Here is a 7,243-nt window from a genome sequence, read left to right as displayed (position 1 = left end):
GGCTCCCAAGCACTGAGGATGTCACCTAGACAGGGGATGAAACGTTTGCAACAAAAACTTCCAGCTCGGCGAACAGACCCACAGCAACGAGCACCCGAGCTACAAATCTTCGCACAAACTTTGATCCGACATCCAGACAGGGGCCTGTAGATAACTCCCAAAAGGGTCTCTTTACCCTTAGAATTTCTCAGCTCTATCCACACTGACTCTACATCCCCTGATTCTAGGTCCCCCCGTGCTAGGGACTGAATATCATCCCTTACCAACATGGCCACCCCACCCCCTCTGCCCATCGGTCTGTCCTTACGAAAGCATGTGTAGCCTTGAATATTCATTTCCCAGGCCCTGTCCACTTGAAGCCACATCTCAGTTATCCCCAGTTATCTCCTTCTCTCCAGCGAGAAATGTCCATGCTTAGTCAACCTCTCTTGGTAAGACAAGCCCTTCAGTCCAGGCAACATCCTGGTAAACCTTCTTTGCACCCTCTCTAAAGCCTCCGAATCTTTCCTATTACTGATTACTGATGGAACAGAGTCTTATGTTAAGGTGCAGATTGATAGACTGTGTTGCCACACTTCAAGCCACTTCCCTGTTTACAGGCACCCTCCTTGGAAATTGATGCCATGTTCCTCACCTCCCTACACTCCAGGCCCTGCACAGAGTCTTATGTTAAGGTGCAGATTGATAGACTGTGTTGCTGGTGTAGCAGAGCTCTATTACATTGTGTTAGAGTGTAGATTGATAGAGTTGATCAGTGATGTAGCAGAGCTTTATTATACTGTGTTACAGTGCAGATTAATGAGGTAAATTACTGGTGTAATAGAGGTTTATTATAATCTGTTTGAGTTTTGATTGATAAGGAATATTTCTAGTGAAACAGATTTATTGCATTGTATTAGAGTATAGATTGATTCAGATTATTACTGGTGTAACAGAATTGTATTATACTCTCTGAGAGTGTGGATTGATACTGATTATTACTGGTATAACAGAGCTTTTCATACTATGTTAGAGTGTAAATTAAGAGATTTAGTACTGGTGCAACAGAGCTTTATTTCACTGTTTTAGAGTGCAGATTGATAGAACATAGAATATAGAAAAGAACAGACCCTTCAGCTCACAATGTTGTGCTGAGGATTATTCCTAATCTAAAACAAAATACTCTAACCTACGCACCCCTCAATTCACTGCTGTCCATGTGCATATCCAGCAGTCACTTAAATGTCCCTAGTGACTCTGCTTCCACTCTCTGCTTAAAGAAACTACCTCTGACGTTTCCTCTATACCTTCCTCCTAATATCTTAAAACTATGAGCCCTCATGCCAGTCAATCCTGCCCTGGGGAAAAGTCTCTGGCTATTGACTCTATCCATGCCTCTCATTACCTCGTATACCTCAACCAAGACACCTCTCTTCCTCCTTCTCTCCAGCGAGAAAAGTCCAAGTTTAGTCAACCTCTCTTGGTAAGAAAAGCCCTTTAGTCCAGGCAGCATCCTCGTAAACCTTCTTTGCACCCTCTCTAAGCCTCCGTATCTTTCCTATCATAGGTTAACCAGAACTGGACACAATATTTCAAGTGTGGTCTCACCAGGGTCTTGGTAGAACTGCAGCAAAACCTTGCATTTATAAATAAATAGTATTTATTATTGGTATAACAGAGGTTTATCATATGTCTTAGAGTGTGAATTGATGATGATTATTACTGTCTAGCACAGCTTTATTACACTTAGTTAGCTTGTAGATGTTTGGGGTTCATTGCTGATGTAACAGAGTTTTATTACATTGTGTTAGAGTGCAGATTGATAGGGCTTATTGCTATGTGTAACATAACTTTATTATACTGTCTTAGAGTGTGTTGACAGCGTTTATCATTAGTGTCGGGGAGCTTTATTATCCTTTGGTAGGGTGTAGATTGATAAGGTGCTGACTGATGTAACAGAGCTGAAGAATATGTTTCAGAATAAAGATTCAGAGAGATTACTACTGGCATAGCAGAGCTTTTATTACTCTGTGTTACAGTGTGGATTGATAGCATTTATTGTTGGTGTAGGAGAGCTTCATGAGCCTGTGTTAGAGTGTACATTGGTAGGGATAATTACTGGTGTCACAGAGCTTTATTACACTGTGCAAAAGTGTTGATTGATAAGGTTTATAACTGGTGCAAAAGAGCTTCATAGGGTGCATTACTCGTTTTATTTATTACTGCTGTAATACAGCCTTCTTACACTGTGTTAGAGTGTAGATTGATAGAGTTGATTATTGGTGTAACAGAGTTTTATGATACTGTGTTAGAATGTAAATTCAGTGGTATTTTTGCTGATGTAACAGAGCTGTATCACATTGTGTTCAGTTTGATGACTGGTGTAACAGAGTTTTATTACACTGCTCTACGTATATTTCTGGTGTAACAGAACTTTATTAGATGTTTCAGAGTAAAGATTGATAGGGATTCTTACTAGTTTTACTGAGATCTATCACATTGTGTTAACGAAAAGAATTATACAGTTTATTACTGGTGTAGCAGAACTTTATCATGTTGTTTTACAGGGTAGGGTGTTTGTGTTTTATACGGTGTAACAGAGCTTTATTACCATCTGTTAAAATGCAGATAGATAGTGTTTACTACTGGTGTAACAGAGCTTTGTTGACCTGTGTTAGGGTGGAGATTGATAGGGTTTATTACTGGTTTAACAGAGTGTATTACACTCTGTTATAGTGCAGATTGTTGGGATTTTTACTGATGTAATAGAGCTATACGATACTGTGCTAGACTGTAAATTTAGAGAGTACATTGCTGATGTAACAGAGCTTTAGAGCCCTGTGTTAGGGTGTAGATTTATAGGGTTTATTACAGATCTAACAGAGCTTTATTACATTTTGTTCGAGTGTGGATTGATATGGTTTAAAACTGATGTAACAGAGCTTTATTACACTTTACAAAGTTAAAAATCACACGACACCAGGTTATAGCCCAGCAGGTTTATTTGGAAGCACTAGCTTTTGGAGCACTAGCTTTTGGTGGTTGTGGAGTATGTGGAGCATGGTTGTGTGCTTCCAATTTAACCTGTTGGTCTATAACCTAGTGTTGTGTGATGTTTAACTTTGTACACCCCAGTCCAACACCGACATCTCCAAATCATTATTACACTGTGTTAGAGTGTAGATTGATAGGAGAAAACGAGGACTGCACATACTTGATGAAGGGCTTATGCCCAAAACGTTGACTCTCCTATTCCTCAGATACTGCCCGACCTGATGCGCTTTTCCAGCAGCGCACTTTTTGACTGTAGATTGATAAGGGGTTATTACTGGCGTGACAGAGCTTTATTAGATATTTTTAGAGTGTAGATTGATGTGGTTTATTACTGGTGCAGCAAATCCTTATTACACTGTGTTAGAGTGTGGATTGATAGGCTTTATGATGTTGGTTTCAGAGTTTTATTACATTGAGTTAGAGTGTTGATTTATGGTGATTAGTATTAGTCTAGCAGAGCTTTATTTCATGTTGTTAGTATGTCGATTAATTGGATTCGTTACCTGATGCAGCAGAGCTTTATTACACTGTGTTAGAGTGCAGACTGGTAGCATTTATTTCTGGTGTAACAGAGCTTTATTGCCCTGCGTTGGGGTGTAGATTGATAGAATCGAGATTGTGGTGCTGGAAAAGCACAGAAGGTCAGGCAGCATCCAAGGAGCAGGAGAATCGATGTTTCGGGCAAAAGCCTTTCATCAGGATTGTATATTTCCGATAAAGGAATTTTGTCCGAAACGTCGATTTTTCTGCTCCTTGGATGCTACTTGACCTGCTGTGCTTTTCCAGCTCCACACTCTGATCTCCAGCATCTGCTTGTAGGTTGATAGGGTTTATCGCTGTTGCAATAGAACTTTATTTCCCTGCATCAGGGCGTAGAATAATAGTGGTTTATACTGCTGTAATAGAGCTTTATTACCCTGTGTTATGGTTGTAGATTGATAGGGTTTCTTACTGGTCTAACGAACCTTTATTACACTGTATTAGGTTGTAGATTGAGAGGTATTTTTATGGACGTAACAGATTTTTATAACACTGTGTTAAGAATATAGATTGATACAGGTTATCACTGGGGTAACAGAACTTTGTTAGAATTTAGATCGATAGCTCATCCGTCTCCCAACCCATGTTACAAGTTCACCCACTTTTTTCTGGATGCTCCTGGCATTGAAGTGCACACATTTCAAACCAACATCTTGATTGCCGGTGCCCTCTCGCAACCTTGTAAAGCTATCCCTGACCTCACTACCCTCAACATCCTGTACACTGGAACTACAGTTCAGGTTCCCATCCCCCTGCTGCATTAGTTTAAACCCCCCAAGACCATTAGCAAATTTCCCCACACAGGATATTGGTATCTCTCTGGTTCAGGTGAATACCATCCTGTTTGTAGAGGTCCCATCTTCCCCAGAAAGAGCTCCAATAATCCAAGAATCCAAAACCTTCCCTCCTGCACCATCCCTGCAGCCACGTGTTCAACTCCACTCTCTCCCTGTTCCTCGCTTCACTAGCATGTGGCATGGGCAACAAACCAGAGGTAACAATTTTGTTTGTTCTAGCTCTAAGCTCCCTGAATTTTTGCCTTAGATCCCCACCTTTTTTCCTACCTATGTCATCGGTACCTATGTGGATCACGACTCGGGGCTGCTCCCCCTCCCCTCAAGAATGCCAAAAACATGATCAGAGACATCACGAGCCCTGGCACCTGGGAGGCAACACACCAATCATGAGACTCTCTCGTTCCCACAAAACCTCCTATCTGTTCACCTAACTATGCAGTTCCCAATGACTAAAGCTCTGCTCCTCTTCATCCTTCCCCTCTGAGCAACAGGGACAAACTCTGTGCCAGACACCTGTGCCCCATTGCTTACCCCTAGAAAGTCATCCCCCCCCCAACAGTATCCAAAATGGTATACTTGTTGTTGAGGGGAATGGCCACAGGAAATCCCTGTACTATCTGCCGGTTCCCTTACCTAACCCTGACAGCAACCTTCTTTATTTAGCTGTGGAGTAACTACCTCCCTGTAACTCCTCTCAATAACCTCCTCTGCCTCCTGAATGATCTGAAGTTCATCCAGCTCCAGCTCCAGCTCCCTAACACGGTTCTCAAGGAGCTGGAGTTGGTTGCACTTCCCACTAGTGGTGACCCTTACCTCCCACACACTGCAGGAGGAACATTCAACTGCCCTAATCTCCATTCCCACTATTCGAAATTCCCAAATAGACTGCTGAAATGAAACACAAAACACTTGCCACTTTACCAATCTGGCGCACAGAACCTTTTCTTTGGGGTTAGAGGAGGATGATGGGTGGGAGACACTCCCAGAGTAGTGTTTTGGGTAAAGCAATTACCCAAATATGTAACCTCATGACCTCTCCGACTGCCTCCAGGAAGTGAAGAACACTGAACCTAAAAGTAAGGAATTTATACTGACCAGGTTTAGGTGGAAAAGATGTTTTCTACAGATGGAGAATCGACAGTTAGGGTCATCATTTAAAAATATGGAGTTGCTCATTTAAGACATTTAAGGATTTTTTTCTCTCAGCGGTTGACAAGTTCTGAATTCTAGTTTGGGGCAGCAGACCCACCACCAGACACACTCACCATCACAGAATTAGAATCTAATTGGGCCAATTGTTCTCGAGAGGTGGATGCACAAATAAACAAACTGCTTCTGAACAAAACTTATGAATGATCATAATTTCTAAAACAACAACATTCCTTTGCAGAATTAATGATGACAACTGAGAGTTACCAAAGTAAATGAATAACTGTCATAAATCATCATAAATGCATTCACCTCAGTGATAAGAGAATAATTTTGCATACAATTTCTCCAAACAAATATCTGCTTTACATTTTGCCTAACACCTGGTAAAATTTCTCAATACAGGCATCTCTCATTTACATTTAGAACAAGTTTATTGTTAGAGTATAATGTGGAGGTTTCAGCTCTGATCTCCAGCATCTGCAGTCCTCACTTTCTCCTAGAGGAAAGAAGCAACAGACAAATTAGCTGCAATGTGGGAATGCCATTGTAAATGGTGAGGTGGTCACTTGTAAGGGAAATAGGCATTTCTGTGGCTGCAAGTGAGATTTCAGGATGAGATGTTACCTCCTGCATGCTAAGGTCAATAATGTCGCAGAATGGCTAGACATAGGTAATAAAAGAGAATGAGATCTACAAGCAGCTTATAGGAAGTTAGAATGAAAATTATAAAGTAAGCCTTTTAGGTACGAGGCGTCAGTAGAAATAGCAGGATTAATCAGATGAGTACAGGGCTGGAGAGATGTTGCAAAGGGAAGGATTTCAGATTCCTGGAACATGGGGACTAGTTCTGAAGAAGATGGTACCAGTACAACCTGTACGGGCTGCACCTGACGGAAAGACAATGGAGGACTGAAAGACAGGCAGTGTGGTACCTTTATTCAAAAACTCAGCAAGGGATCATTAAGGAAACTCCAGGGCTAAGCACAGTAGTGGGGAAACTATTGGAAGAAATTCTGAGGGTCTGAATCAATCTGCATTTGGAGAGACAGAGATTAATGAAGAACAGTCAGCGTGGTTTTATTATGGGGTGGTCATTTCTGACAAAATTGATTACATTTTTCAAAGAACGGACCAGGTGTGCCGACGAGGGCAATGCTCTTGACATAGTTTTCTTGGACCTCAGCAAGGCATTCGATAAGGTCCTGCATGGGGAACTAATTGCCAAAGTCAGAGTGCATGGGATCCAAGGAAATTTGGCAATTGGTTCCTAGCCATCTGCCATTTTAGTTTAAACCCTCTCTAATCACACTGACGATTACTCTCCCTGGGATATTAGTTTTGGTGCTGTACAGGTGCAGCCCGTACAGCTTGTAATGGTACCATCTAGCAGTCCCATGTAATCCTTCAAACCCAAATGTTATCATGGTAATTCAGCACTACACACTTTCCCAAGGTTGGTTTTGACGAGGATTTGGTTACTGTGTAAGCACAATTATCATTCTAATTCTAAGCACAGTCATATATCTCTATTTATCAATCCCCTGGTCATTCACTCTGATCCTTAAGCAATCTAAGTCTTCACCTGGATGAAATCATAGAATGCCTACAGTGTGGAAGCAGGCCATTTGTTCCTCAAGACCACAGCAAACTTCCAAAGAGCATCCCACTCAGGCATATAATCCTGCATTTCCCATGGCTAATTCACCTATCCTGCACATCCC

This window comes from Chiloscyllium plagiosum, chromosome 2, assembly GCF_004010195.1.
Source record: "Chiloscyllium plagiosum isolate BGI_BamShark_2017 chromosome 2, ASM401019v2, whole genome shotgun sequence".
In the NCBI taxonomy this organism is placed as follows: Eukaryota; Metazoa; Chordata; class Chondrichthyes; order Orectolobiformes; family Hemiscylliidae; genus Chiloscyllium; species Chiloscyllium plagiosum.
The sequence above is the reverse complement of the archived record's forward strand: the minus strand, read 5'-3'. Positions refer to the sequence as shown.